Source organism: Chiloscyllium plagiosum, chromosome 7, assembly GCF_004010195.1.
Source record: "Chiloscyllium plagiosum isolate BGI_BamShark_2017 chromosome 7, ASM401019v2, whole genome shotgun sequence".
Lineage (NCBI taxonomy): Eukaryota > Metazoa > Chordata > Chondrichthyes > Orectolobiformes > Hemiscylliidae > Chiloscyllium > Chiloscyllium plagiosum.
The window spans coordinates 8,727,263-8,743,134 of record NC_057716.1 but is presented as its reverse complement, the minus strand read 5'-3'; the positions used below and the strand labels follow the sequence as shown (position 1 = coordinate 8,743,134).

Genomic DNA, 15,872 nt, shown 5'->3' with positions numbered 1-15,872 from the left:
CTCAACCTGCACTTCTGGCCTCAAGGTGACTCAAGTCCTGACACAGACTGGAGGTAATGTGCTGCTGTGGACTGGGTTGGAAGGACTGTTATTCTGGGAGATAGTTGAGAACTGCAGATGCTGGAGAGTTGGGGTGGATAAAAATTGGAGCTTGGAAAGGCATAGGAGGTCAAGCAGCATCAGAGGTGAAGGGGAGTCAACGTTTCAGGTCGGAACCTTTTATAGAACATAGAACATTACAGCACAGTACAGGCCCTTTGGCTTTGATGTTGTGCTGACCTTTTATCCTATTCTAAGATCAAACTAACCTACATACCCTTCATTTTACTATCATCCATGTGCCTATCCAAGAGTTGTTTTTATGCTCTTAATGTATCTGACTCTACTACCACCGCTGGCAGTGCATTTATGAGTGTTATTCTGAATTTTTTTTCTTTATTTTTCTTCCTAAGAATTGGTACCTTGTACCTAAGATGGCATTGTAAGTGATGACTTGTAAACTTTTCACTGCACCCAATTGGGCACATGTGTCAATAAAGCTAATTCAATAGTCTCTCATTGATGAGGGAATTATGATTAACTGAGATCGGAGTAGAATTCTATGAACAGAACTGTTGATTTTGAGTTATTCTGTAGCTTCTTTGTTTAATATTTAAATACACTGCTGACTTCAATTTTAAATTTGAACAATCATTTTAAAAATACATTTCTCAAATTCCACAGTACCACCCCATAATAAATTCCTGACATACATCATGAAGGCTGATAGTTTTCCTTCATGGTATCAGTAGGAGATTGTAGAGGAATCTGTTCTTAGGTGAACATTTTCTCAAAGGCAACTAGAAACGGGCCAGCCAGGGATACCTACTTTCTAGGAGTGAAAAAAACAAAAACCCAACTTTCATTAAAAAAATTGCACTGAAAAAAGCGCTACACCCTGGAAGCACCATTCACGCTTGTCACATATTTGTTTAGTTTCTATTGTTTATCTTTTGTACCTGCTACTTCTTTGGCAGCTTCAGAAAGTTGCAGCCTTCTGGCTTACGAACAAAAGGAAACCATTAAACCACCTACTTGAGTAAATAATGATTAACACTTGCCCCTCCCCCATACTGATTTATCATTTGCACCATATTCACAAGTTTAGCACATTGTTAATGAAGCTTTCACAATACATCGTTCACAGTCTGTGCCATAGCAAATATGTGGAGCTTATGATTCACATCCAAGTTACAACTGCTCATTTAACTCACTGCCACAGTAATTAACAACGATTCAAATGAGCACAGTCAGCTCCAAAAGTAAAGTTCCCTGAATTCTGGAAATCTGACATAGACACAAATTGCTGGAAACACATAACAGATTTGACAGCATCAATGGAGTGGTAAAGGCAATTAACATTTCAGAATGCTTACGGGAATCATAGGTACCCTACAGTGTGGAGAGAGGCCATCTTGCCCAATGAGTTTGCACTATCCTTCCGAAGAGCATCCCAGCCACAGCCAGGTCCCCTACCCTATCCCGTGTAACCCTGTATTTCGAACGGTTAACCCACCAAACCTGCACATCCCTGGACACTATGACAATTTATATGGAGAAAGTGAGGACTGCAGATGCTGAAGATTAGAATCGAGAGTGTGCTGCTGAAAAAGCACAGCAGGTCAGGCAGTATCCAAGGAGCAGAAGAGTCGATGTCTCGGGCAAAAGCGCTTCATCAGGAATGAGGCTGTGAGCCAAGGGGGTGGTGAGAAAAATGGGAGTGGGGTGGAGCTGGAGGGAAGGTAGCTGAGAGTGCGCTCGGTGAATGGAGGCGGGGCTAATAGTGATAGTTTGGAGAGGAGGATGGAGCGGATTGGTGGGAAGGAAGATGGACAGATAGGATGGGTCATGAGGGCAGTGCAGAGTTGGAAGGTTTGTTCTGGGATAAGGTGGTTGGAGGGGAAATGAGGAAACTGGTGAAATCCACATTGATCCCATGTAGTTGGAGGGTCCCGAGGCAGAAGATAAGGCATCCTTCCTCCAGGCGTGGGTGGTTCGGGAGTGGCAATGGAGGAGGCCCAGGACCTGCACGTCCTTGGTGGAGTGGGAGGGGGAGTTGAAGTGTTTGGCCATGGGGCGGTGGGATTGGTTGTGCGGGTGTCCCAGAGATGTCCTTTGAAGCGAGTAGGCATCCTGTCTCCCCAGTGTAAAGGAGACTGCATTGGGAGCAACAGATACAGTAAATGACATGTGTGGAAGTGCAAGTAAAAATCTGATGGATATGGAAGGCTCCTTTGGGGTCTTGGACAGAGGTGAGGGGCCTGGTGTGGACGCAAGTTTTGTAATTCCTGCAGTGGCAGGAGAAGGTGATGGGAGGGGAGGGTGGGTTGGTAGGGGGTAGGGGGCATGGACCTGACAAGCAAGTTGCGGAGGGAATGGTCTTTATGGAACGCAGTTAGGGGTGGGGAGGGAAAAATATCTCTGGTGGTTTGTTGGTGGTGGAAATGGTGAAGGATGATGCAGTATATACGGAGGTTGGTGGGGTGGAAGCTGAGGATTGGGGGTTCCGTCCTTGTTGTGGTTGTATGGCGGGGTTCAAGGACAGAGGTGCGGGAAGTGGATGAGATGCGCTAGGGGGCATCATCAACCACGTGGAATGGGAAATTGCAGACTTTAAAGAAGGAGGCCATCTGGTGTGTCCAGTGGTGGAACTGATCCTCCTGGGAGCAGATGCGATGGAGGCGGAGGAATTGGGAATACGGGATAGCATTTTTACAGGAGGTAGGGTGGGAGGAGGTGTAATCCAGGTAGCTGTAGGGGTCAGTGTTGAGTTGGTCACCGTTGATGGAGATGAAGAGGTCCAGGAAGGAGAGGGAGGTGTCTGAGATGGTCCAGGGGAATTGTCGTGGTGGAATGTGTTGGTGAAATTGATGATTTCATGTAGTGCTGATACAGTCAACGATGTGGCGGAGGAAAAGGTAGGGGATGGTGCAGGTGTAAGTACGGAAAATGTTATGTTCCACATAACCGACAAAGTGACAGGCATAGCTGGGGCCCATGCAGGAGCCCATGGCTACCCCTTTCATCTGGAGGAAGTGGGAGGATTCAAAGGAGAAATTATTGAGGGTGAGGACCAGTTCAGTCAAACGAATGAGAGTGATAGGGGAAGGGTACTCGTGGGGATGTCAGGACAGGAAGAAACAGAGCACTTGGAAGCCCTGGTCATGGCAGATGAGGTGAATTGGGACTGGATGCCCAAGGTGATGATGAGGCATTGGGGGGTGGGAAACTAAATTCTTGGAGGAGGTGGAGGGCGTGAGTGGTGTCCCAAATGTATGTTGGGAGTTCTTGGACCGGGGGGATAGGACAGTGTCGAGGTATGTGGAGATGAGTTCGGTGGTACAGGAACAGGTCGAGACGATTGGTCGGCCGGGGTAGTCAGGCATGTGGATCTTGGATAGCAATTTAATATGGCTAGTCCTCATAACTGGGGGAAAACTGGAGCATGCAATGGAAATCCAAGTAGACACAAGGAGAATGTGCAAACTCCCACATAGACAGTTGCCCTCGGCTGGAATCGAACCTGAGACAACCACCTGATGAAGGAGCGTCGCTCCGAAAGCTGGTATGCTTCCAATTAAACCTGATGGACTATAACCTGGTGTTGTGTGATTTTTAACTTTGAGTCAATGAACAATTACCTCACCCAGCTCTGATCTACTGGAAGGAGGTATCAAATTAGTCCATTGTTATTCACCCTCCTAGCCGGATTGTTATCCACTCTTTTGTCTGTCCAAGTGTTCTTATCTCTCTTTGGACTCTATGTCCACCTTCGTTTAGTCCTTACCCCCTCTGCCCAACCTATCTTCTGCATAAAAACCAACTGTTTCCTCGCTACCATCTGTAGCTAGTTCTGAGGAAGGGTCACTGAATCTGAAACATTAACTCTGATTTCTCTCCACAGGTGTTGCCAGACGTTTCTGGCAATTTCTGTTCCTGTTTCTGATTTACAGCATTCACAGTTCTTTCAGTTTTTAATCAATTAGGTCCCGTCTGGTTTTTTTGCATCAACACTGCACTGGTCTATCACATTGAAAGTGATGTTCCTCCTGCTCAATGTCCTTACCTTCCTCCTTAGAGAACTGCTGCCATTCTCACAACTCTTTAATATCCATCAAAGCTCCTCTTGATCAATGAGATGTATTTTGTTTTCTGAGGGTACAATTTGTTGAATTGTACAGATATCATTGCAGAAAATGTTTACAATTCTTGTGTGATGCTCCCAGCATTGGAAACAATGCTGGGCCACAGATCTGCACATTCCTTGGCAACAGGGCCTGTGAGTTCAGTGCCTTTCGCTGCTCCTTCATTATTTACTGTCACCCCTTCATTGTCTTCAAGAAGAGAAACACCCCATCTTTATGCTAATTAGCTTTCTGTTGCTGTATCAATACTGTTGTTTGCACCTTTCTTCCTGAGCTCTGGTTTGCTATTTTTTATAGTTGGCATGATCATGTCACCAACACCAGTGGCTGGTAGTCTGTTCAAATGTCCCTTGATGCCTATGACAGATGATATACAGTTTCTTGGCCCCTGTATTATCAGTGCAGTTGATCACAGCCCGAACAGGGAGACCAAGAGTGATGTGAAATCTCACTCTGGATGAACCACCACCGGCTCTCTTAGATACTGGGATTCAGGGATGTAATACCTCAAGGAATCAAAGAAATTTAATGGACTGACCTCTTGTGACTACAGAGGTGTTGATGATTGCCTGCCGAACAGCAAGCCATCCCTGCAGATTACATCTCCAATTGCAGACACATGTTGTATTTTACAGTTCAGGAGTACACAAAGATAGGGGTCAAAAAGTCCGTTTTAACTCTAATGTGGATTAGTGAGACTGAACACTCTTGTGTGTACCACCCTACAATAGAGTGTTGGCGTGCTGTGACAGTCATAATCGAAGAACTATCCCTGAGGTTCACCTGAGGCTGCAGATAAAAACCCTCTCTAACTCAGGGCTGTGAACCGGTTAAAAGAAAGGAACAGGACAGCAAAGGATTCTGTTCCATCCGAAATACTAGAATCCATTAACAGTCATAAAGCACCAGACCTACAGAATTTCAACTAATCTACGAAATGAAGAGTTCACCTATCAATGTCAATTAACATCCACGACAATGATCAGAATCTACTCTTCAGAAACAATTCAGAAAGTGATCCGCATAACCATTCTTAAAACTTGTATGTTTTTGAATTCATTTTTTATTTCTAATTTCTGTATATGTGTGATGTATTACTAATTCGTACGTTTAATAATTAATAAGTTCACTCTTCTTGTTAATTCAAGAAAGCCTATTGAAATTGGCTCCTTTTTAAAACTTAAATTCATTTAGTCTGGCAGCTTCTGTGGAGAAAAATCAGAGTTAATGCTTCGGGTCCAGTGACTCTTCTTCCAAACACTGGACCTGGAACGTTAACTCTGATTTCTTTCAGACCCGCTGACCTCTTGCAGCAATTTCTGTTTTTGTTTAAGATTTCCAGCATCTGCCATTCTTCCAGTTTTTGTAATTTCATTGGGTCTGGGAAAGAGTGATCCACAAGGGAAAGGATCCTTTATATATTAACCTTCTCGTAACCAACTTAAGGGGTGAGTGAATAATGAAGAGGAGCCAGTTTGTTCCTCCACACCTAATAGTTGGGGTATCTCATCTGGAACCTGAAATGAATTGGGGAACATCATCCAGGATCTAGTTGTTATGAAAGATAAAGGCAGCATGGCAACTTCCAATGTACCTAGCACAGACTTCTAAGATGTGGTAAGGAAGATCACAGGTGACCTGTAAATTGATGGAATGAAATCCTTTTCTACTGATGAAGTCAGCTTAATTTATTTACCCAAGTAGCACCCTGTTGGTGGGGCAGACAGCGACATTTGTGAAGTCTGTTGCCAGGACTGCAGCACTGAACCATCACAGGGAAATGAGACAAAGTATGTGATCTAGCACAAATTACATCAGTTCCTCCCCAATTTCTCTGCACCTTTGTTGCGCTGCGGTTACTGTGACAATGACCCCATGCTGTGGCTAGACCCATCGGTGATGGTTCCAATTAACTTGTTTGGGCAATATCATAAGTCAATATCCACATCACACCTCAATCAACAGTTTAGCATAGTCCTTGATACAGTGGAATGTGAAGGACTCTTGAAAGGGAGACCAAAGAGAACCTCTACATGGATCTCTGATATTGTGGACCTTATTCTGATGTATGGAGCCATGCTGCAAGTATTGTACAATCAGAGATTGTAAATGTGGGAGAATTACTGAAACCATGCACCCCCATCCCCAACATTACACAAGAGAAGAGCAGGCTGGTGAATACTTGTAGTTCAATGTGAGAGGAAATCAGCTCTGTGCCCTTGTGCAGCTTGATAGAGCTTGGGTTTCTTTGTGAATTGCTACACACATGTAACACTTTTATGGTCACCTGTGATTACTTCTGTTTCACAGAGACATCTATGATCAATCTGTAATGATCACTGACATGGTCAAGATTGACTGTGGCCAGGATTTTTATTTCACATGCAGGTGCTATGATTATAGATGACTTTGATCACCACCGCACAAGTGCCCGATGAATGCGATTGCCCCTCACTGGGTTTCACGGGCCCACAAATAGAGCCCCCTCCAGAAATGTTTCTCTGCAACTCTAAAGTGTGCTTGTTGCCATTTCTCATTTCCAATGCAAGTTGGCGATTCAGATGAGGATGGAAAGCAACGCATCGTACAGTACAGAATGAGTCCAGGTCTCAACCGAGGTAACCCCTTAACATACATGTTCCTTTCTTACTTCATTCTCTGTTAACCCTAGCTATTCTGAGCTTCCACATGTTCCCAAACAAATTTTCCAATTAAGTCTGTATCTCCCAACATTTCCCAAGAGCTCTAGTCCTCAGCCGTAGCCGTGCCAATCATCAGGCTGCCAGAGTGATGGTGACCATCGATGACTCAGCTCCAACAGGAACCTGCATACTCTAATATATTGCTCTCTCCCAACCTTACATGCCAAAGTGCTCCCTGTCACAATCAGTGTTCCCTCTTATTTTCTTTCTGGCTGTATAGGCTTCCAAGGTCCCTACACCGCCGTGACTTCCAGAAACAGAAATTAATTCTGGGATTGGTACGCCAACACCGATCCCTGCGCACGGAGCCACACAGAGCAGCTTGGAAGATGCATTGGTCACAATTATTGTCCCTTTTACATCCCAGCATGCTGCCTCCAAGCCCCACAATGGCCTTCCCTGACTGAGGGTTACTCCCCAAAGGCCTTTTGGGGAGTCTGACAAGTCCTGATGAACCTACCCCAACCGTCACTGCTTCAGAGGTCAGATCAGTTTTTTTTCATCTGAATCCAAGGAAAGCGATGGGACCAGACAGAGTGCACTCACAGCATGTGCTGATCAACTGGCAGAGATCTTCTCGGACATCTTCAAACTCTCCGTGCAGCAGGCCACTGTCACTGGCTGTTTCAAGAGGGCCAACATCACCCCTGTGCCTAAGATGGTTCATGCAGCATGTCTCAATGACTACCGCCCAGTGGCCCTACCTTCGGTGGTCATGAAGTGCTTTGAAAGGCTGGTCATGGCATTAATCAATTCCAGCTTCCCTACTACTCTTGACCCACTCCAATTTGCGTATCGGACCAACAGATCCACGTCAGATGCCGTATCATTTGCTTTTCACTCCTCCCTAGAACATCTTGACACCAACAACAGCTATGTAAGAATCCTACTCATTGACTACAGTTCAGCCATCAACACTATTATCCCCTTGAGATTGATTACTAAACTTAGTGGTCTCAGACTAAGCCACACTCTCTGCAACTGTATCCTCAGTTTCCTGACCCACAGGCCACTATCAGTGAAGATTGGAGACAATATTTCATCCTCACTAACACTCAACACTGGAGCCCCCCTGGTGTGCATACTCGTCCCCCTACTGTACTCACTGTATGCCCATGACCGCGTCGCCAAATATCAGACTAATGCCATTTACAAGTTTGCTGATGACCCCACCATAGTCGGTCAAATCTCAGATGATGACAAAACAGACTACAGACGGGAGGTGGAAGACCTGGAAAAATGGTGCACTGAGAACAACCTAGCTCTCAATGCGGCAAAACCAAGGAACTCATTATTGACTTTCGGTGGGACTTTACTCATGCCCCCCCTACACATTAACAACACAGAGATGGAACGAGTGGAGAATGTCAAGCTCCTGGGAGTGGTCATCCACAACAAGCTTTCATGTGGACTCTTCATGTGGACGCACTGGTTCCAAAGGCCTAACAACGTCTCTTCTTCCCCAGGCAGCTGAGGAAATTTGGCATGATGGTGAATATCCTTCCCAACCTTTATAGGTGTGCCATCAAGAGCATTCTGTCTGGATGTATCACTACCTGCTATGGTAACTGTACCATTCAAGATTGGAGACGGTTACAGAGAGTGATGAACTCAGGCCGGACAATCACAAAGGCCAACCTCTCATCTATAGAATCCATCTACGAGGCCCGCTGTCAAGGAAAGGCCGCCAGCATTCTCAAAGATCCATCCCACCCTGGCAATGTTTTTCTACAACCTCAATCATCGGGGAGAAGGTACAGAAGCCTGAACACACGCACCAGCCGGTTTCAAAACAGTTTCTACCCTACTGTTGTTAGAATACTGAATGGGCTCACAAACTCTTAACATTCACCTGTACCTGTGTTTTTGTTTTTGCTGCTGTTTACCTATTATTTATTTATTTGTGCTGCTTAACTATGTGATCTGTCTGCATTGCTCACAAGACATAGCTTTTCACCGTGCCTCGGTACATGTGACAGTAAATTCAACTCAATTCAATTCAATTGAAGCTCATGCAGTGTGTTTGCCACATAAGCTGCTGACACATCTGAGGTAATGTGCTCAGATTTGTGGGGCATTTCAGGGATCACGGGAGAAGGGTCAAAACTTTCTGAAATGTCTATTGCACTGGCATGAGTAGTGCTAAGGAGCTATATTTTGAATTCTTTGATCCACCAATCATTCTCTGCACCAATCGGCTTTGAAGCACTGTCACGCAGTAGTCCATCCTGCCTGCAGCTATGTGCTACAGATCAAATGAACTAATTTCAATTCTACAGATGTTAAAACATTAAAACATTGCGTCAGTTAACTTGCATACACACATCAAACATTCGTCCTGATTCTCTAAACTGATTAACATACTGGTTTGTGCAGACCAATTGAAGGGAATCCTTCTGAATCGATATTTCAGTGACTTGATGTAGCAGATGATAGGTCAAACATTCCCAACACATCAGGCTGTTTCACAACAAATAAATGTCTCACGATGTGAGAAATTATGGATACCACAGTTCAGCCAAGGTCACCAAGCACATTAGAGCAGAGCCAATTTTAAGTAAAATGCAAAACTTGCCTTGGCCCGTCTTTCATCGAGTTCTTCAATGTAAAGATAAAGACAGTCACCAAAAACCGTGATTTCAGAATAGATTTTGTGTCTGGTTGCTCTAAGAGGATGTTACAATTTTATGTGGTTATTGGATACATATTTGATAATTGAAACGAAATGGTGGGATCATCTATTTGTGTCCCTTTTTGTTACTAAACAATCAATGAGCAATCTACGACTGGTGACAGTCATGGTACAGGCAGTTCCACAGCTCTGATGTCTGCAGGCCGTGTTCCCCATGAAGGATCAGTCACTGTGTACAGGGGAACAAGTCTGATTTAGGGTTGAACATTTTGCAAACTTTGTAGCGGGTGGTGAACAAAGCAGAAGATATGTTGGCCTTGAATTCAGGAATAGCTAAAATTGCACAATGCCTTGGTGAGTGCACTCATGGAATTTTGTGTGAAGTTTTGATCTCCTTATCAGAGGAAAAATGTTTTTGCTAGAAAGAAGGTTGAGAAGTGACTTAATTGAGACATATAATCTCAGATATCAGAGATAATCAGAGGGTTAGATAGGGTGGACAGTGAGAGCACTTTTCCTTGGATGGTGATGGCTAGCGCGAGGGGACGTAACTTTAAATTGAGGGGTGATAGATATAGGACAGATGACAGAGGTAGTTTCTTTACTCAGAGTAGTAGAGACATGGAAAGCCCTGACTGCAACAGTAGTAGACTCACAAAATTTAAGGGCATTTAAATGGTCATTGAATAAATATATGGATGAAAATGAAATAGTGTAGGTTAGATGGGCTTCAGATTAATTCCACAGGTCGGTGCAACTTGGAGGGACAAAGCGCCTGTACTGCGCTGTAATGTTCCATATCCTAGCTATAGAGGGAGTGAAAATAAAGTGAACCAGTCTGATTCCTGGGATGGCAGGATTAGTATGAAGAATGATTGGATTGGTTAGGAATTTAGAAGAAACTATAAAATCTAAGCCCTAGACAAGGTAAATGTAGGAAGGCTGTTCCCAATGACCAGGGATCACAGTTAAGAACATGAGGTAAGCCATTTCAGGCTGAGATGAGGAGAAGTTTTTTCACCCAGGAAGTGTGGAGCCTGTGGAATTCTCTGCCACAGGAAGCAGTTGAGGTTAAAACATTGAATATTTCGAGAAGACGTTAGATAATATTCTTGGGATTAATGGTCATGGAGAAAAAGTGGGAACAGTGTACTGAATTGAATGAACAGTCATAATCATATTGAATGGCTGAGCAGCTCGGAGGGTCACATGGCCTTCTCCTGCTCCTAGTTTCTATGTTTTAAGAAAGCTTCACCGTTTGAAGCTCCAGCATCTGAATGTTTGGAACATCTTTTTGTGCTGGCGTGGAAAAGTCCAAGGGAAAGATTCCTTTGACATTACATAAGATCTTGCAGTTGCATCACAGACATAGGAACATAAGAAGTTGAAGTGGAAGACTATTTTGTCCCTCTGGGGTAAAAACAATGACTGCAGATGCTGGAAACCAGATTCTGGATTAGTAGTGCTGGAAGAGCACAGCAGTTCAGGATTTCGAAGCTCCTTGGATGCTGCCTGAACTGCTGTGCTCTTCTAGCGCCACTAATCCAGTATTTTGTCCCTCTGTCATTCAGTAAAATCAAATCTGATCTGATTTTGGACTTACCTCCAATAACTCTTTACTTCTTTCTTCACCAAAAATCTATCTAACTCAGCCTTGAACATATTCAATCACCCAACCTCCCCATATCCCTCTAAATGAGAATTACAAAACAACTATGTCCTCATTCTAGATTCCCATGAAAGATTCCCATATTCTCAACATTTACCCTGTCAGACCTGTTCAAACTGTTTCAATATGATCATCTCTCCTTCTTCTAAATCACTCCTTTTTGCAATGAGTATAGGCCCAACCTGTCAAACCCTTCCTGAAAAGACAAACCACTGATCCCAATAATCAGCTCAGTGAACCTTCTGTGAATTACTTCTACTACAACTAAGTCTCCCCTTCAATAAGGAAATTAATATTCCACAATGGACTGATTTCAAGAGCAGGAACGGATTTTCAGGGTCACTGAATTCGATGGAATGCCAGATCTTGATTTCCTGATTGCAGTTTGAAATGTAGACATGAATTGAGTCATATATTTATGTGATCTCATGCTAGCCTGTGGTAGATACATCCTTGTAAATGCATTTACATTGAAGACTGGTGGGATTAAAAAAAATTGAATGCAACCTTCAGGAAAAAGTCAGCAGAGCATGGGAATGTCATGGCACTCAATGATTGTTCAAAATGGCTGTGCAGCAGTCAGCTTTGTGCACTTGCACAGGAAGTCAGCAGTTTTCCTTGTTTAACTCCACACTTGCAGAGAGGCTTCTGACCAGTGAGACTGAGTCAATGGTAAGGATGGCATTTGGAGTGGACAGGTGGAAGAAGGATCCAAGCTAGAACACAGGCTAGAACATGAGGAGTGAAATGAGTAGGGCCTGGCAACCTGGGCGTATTTGGGAGTCTCATGGGGATCGTCAATCAAGGTAAGATAATGAGAGGACCTAAATGGCAGTGTCAGTCTGTCCAAATATGGGTCCATCTCAGGGTGCTGTCCGGAAATGGGCTTTGAATTCACCTACAATGTTTCAATTAACCCCACTGAGAGTGATATCAACCGATGTCCTTCACAATGTCCAGAACAGAGGGCCAGCTAAGCATGTCACACAGATTGGGGAGTACAAGACTGGACAGTAACACAAACATTCAATAAAGAATAAACATAAGGACATTGTGTTTCATCCACAATAACATAATTCCCAACTCCCCTGTAAAACATGCCAACAATGAGCTGTGGCAGTACACTTAGCCCTCTGACAAAGCTAACCTGAACAAACGATGATAATGCACACGTGTATAACATGAAATCAATGTAATGTGATTTACTTACAAGTGAAATTTAAGTTTGACAGAACATCTTTGTGCTCTCAAAATATTAGTGACAGTGGAGTTGAGCCGGACAAGTTTGGCTGTGTTGCTGAGCCTCCCTGTTTGACCAAAAGGCTCTTTTCCAGCTTGCCCGTGCCAACTGTATTTTCAGCTGATGACTGTTTTCACCACTGAGAGACTTCCCTTCCATGTGATAGCAAGAATTTCCCAGAACATTGCCAGCATTTTAATTAATTGTAAACACTTGGCAAAAAAACAAGGGAATGGAAATATGATACATTCAGGTTAAACCTCCAGGAAATCACACACTGTTGATATTATCATCCTTACGTACAGTCTCATTAACATCCTGTATAGTTATAGCAAGGTTGTCCCACTTTTATATCACATTCCTCTTGCAAAAATGGGCAATATTCCATTTGCCCTGCTAATTACTTGCTATGCTGACGTAATGCCTTATTGCAATTCATTCACAAGGACAATCAAATCCCTCCGATTGGTAGCATCTTTCTATTAATGGGTTCACCTAAAGATGAACAGTCCAGCCCATGCATCCCTTCCCAATACTCAATAGTGAAGAAGGACAAGGCAGTTGCCAATGACACAACCACAATCTTTTCCTTTCTTGCAGACAGCCTCCAAAATATTTTTCCATTAAAGCCTCAGATATGTGATGCCACTCCCTACAATTGTGACGAGTCCTGATGTGGAGAGCATGTTTACTTTAGAACATAGAACTAGGGGTCACTGCTTCCAAATAAGGATTGCACAAAGGGTCATAAGTCTTTGGATTACTCATCCTCAAAAGACTCTGGAAGCAAAATCTTTGAATATTTTTAAGGCAGAGGAAGATTGGTTCTTGTTAAGTAAGGGGCTGACAAGCTATTGTGGGTAGGTGGGAATGTGGAATCATCCGATCAGCCGTGATCTTATTTAGGGCTGGAGGGGACTACACCTTCCACTAATATGTATGTTTATTTGTAAATGTGAGAGTCGTTGAGAAGTGTGCTGCCTATTTTCTGGAAGGTCTACAGAAACAATGCCAACCAGCCAGGGAGGAGACTACCAGTGGGCCTACCAAGAGCAGAAGTCACATTGAGGCCGTAAGCTTTTGGGTCAGCAATGCTACAGAGGAGGCGGTGCCTATTGCCAGAATAAACCCTCTTCCCATTGGAGTCCTGCAATCATGGAGGGCTTATCTTCTGGTAAGCAAAGTGGGAGGGGAGCTTTGGGAAATGGAGGTCATGCAGAGAGTGGGACAAGAGTCTGAAAGTAAGGGCAGCAGGTAGCTGTTATCGAGAGCAAATCCCTGGTTTGTGTGAAGAGTACCACTGATTTTTTTCAAGTTCTTTTTATTCAGATGTGCAAGGTAAATAAAATTACAAAGTCAATGAAATACTATTTATTTGGTGCTTTAGGAAGGTACGACAACATTGGTTAGAAACCAATAGTTAGTAATGGGGTGTTAAATAAATCTGGTCAGAAGAATTCCCGATAAATGTGTTTAAGTAAAAATTAGGTTATGATAGTGCAAACTTTATACCAAAATGAAAGGAAACAGACATCTTGGGGAAAGGATTTTGAGACATTTATTTTTAAAGCAATTAAAGATTGTGTATTGTATGATGGTTAAACAGAGACATATGTAATGGATGTATATAATGGGCAATTGCAATGGGCATTTGTTAAATGTAAATATTAACAAACACTCTTTAATTTACCCTTCAAAGAATCCTATAGGATGGAGCATAGATCACATAGCATTTTAAATTTACCTCATGGAATAAAACAGAATACTGAAGAGCGTGGGGATCAGCAGAATTTGGGGAAAATGCTATAAAAGGATGAACTGTTCTAATGTCAACAATTGACTTGCAGAAGGAAAAGGGGGTCTGCTGCTATTTGATGAAACTTCGCTATATTTGCTATGAAATAGCTGATGAAATTTGCCAAATACATAGTGTGAGAATTAAAGGTCTGTGGTTACCTTTACAGCATTGCACCACACGAGCAAGAGTATACTCTGGACTCTCAGCTTCTGATTCTTCTTCCAGGTTGTTGCAATAATATCCAGGAGTTTAATTCATGGAGCCTCCAGAATAACCCTGGAGGGTCAGCAATCCCGCAGGACATACATCAACCCATGTATAACTTCCAAGAAGAAATGCTCAGTCTTTAGTTACTGAAAACATTATGCATGTGTGGGCACCACGTATTGAGTGAGCATGGCTCCCTCAGTCTGTCCTCGAGCACTGTCAATAATTCTCAGATCTGCTGGTATGGAGGCCAGGGAAGAGTATTAGAGCAAAGAAGCTTGGAAGAAGGGCTGGCTATTTGAACTGTGGGAGCTCTAAGAGCAAGACAGAATGATGGAGGTGGAGGCTGTCAACTTGAGGAGGGAAGAATAATGGGAGCTTTACTGAATGGAAGAAGAGTACTAATATAAACTGAAATGGGAGTTAAGTTACAAGTTGCACTGAAAAAGCAGAGGCAAGTATATCATGAAATAGAGAGATTGAAGGAGAATAGGGTAGGACAATTGATGGGGGGGTTTTTAAATGTTCAGAGAAATAAGTGATAAATTTGTGTAAATAATTACCATAGTGGCTTGGAAAGTGATGCTCTGATTAGTTTGCTGAAAATGTTATTATTTAGATGGTAAATTTGAGATACAGAAAATCATTTCTCTATCAAGTAAATAAAGATTTTAATTTAATCATTTTTAATGCAATGTTTTGACACTTTCCAAGGAAGCTTACCTCAGAGCTCCATCTCCCTCTCGGTAATGCGCCATCAATAATATGTCTTCAACAATTTGCACTTCCTCCCTTACACCTTTCTGCACTTACGTTGTTTCCTTATAATGGGATAATAGGTTCAGAGAAAAATGCAGAGAAAAACATGGGCTAACTGAGGATGTCAATACTAATCTATAGTGACAATTCACATGTTAAATTTGAGAAAGCAATGGAATGTATTGACAAAAGAAATCCAGTGAATTTGTGCACATGGATTTAGAAGTTGTTTGACATGCTGCTATGAACAAGACTCCTTGATAACATTAAAACACATGATTAAATTGTATGCAGCAGCATGGATAGGAAGTTGGCTGAAGTATAAAAAGCAGAGACTATAACTCATGGATGTTTTTCAGTTGCTGGAATGTAAACACTCAATTCCCTGGGGATTATTGTTAGAAATATTCTCCTTGTTTTACACATAAGCAATCTAGATTGGAATAGGAGGCATCATCAAAGTTTGCATATATCACAAAAACAAGGAATGTGATTAATTACTTGACTTTAGAAGGAGACAGACAAATGAAAAGATGGAATACATAAAAACTGGATGAAATTTAACATGAAGAAACATGAGATATTTACCTTTTGGGAGTAAGAAATAAAGGAAGCAGATACAAATATTAAAATATTACGTCCAATTTTGTGAAAATTGGCACACAACATAAAGTGTCAAAT

General features: G+C 42.8%; 1 protein-coding gene and 1 pseudogene across 3 annotated transcripts in view; both read right to left on the bottom strand.

The window, feature by feature from the left end:
* Positions 1 to 15,872, bottom strand: part of kcnh3 (potassium voltage-gated channel, subfamily H (eag-related), member 3) — a 664,660-nt gene that overhangs the window by 306,706 nt on the left and 342,082 nt on the right. The window lies entirely within an intron of this gene.
* On the bottom strand, positions 4,240 to 5,917 carry LOC122552062 (annotated as a pseudogene).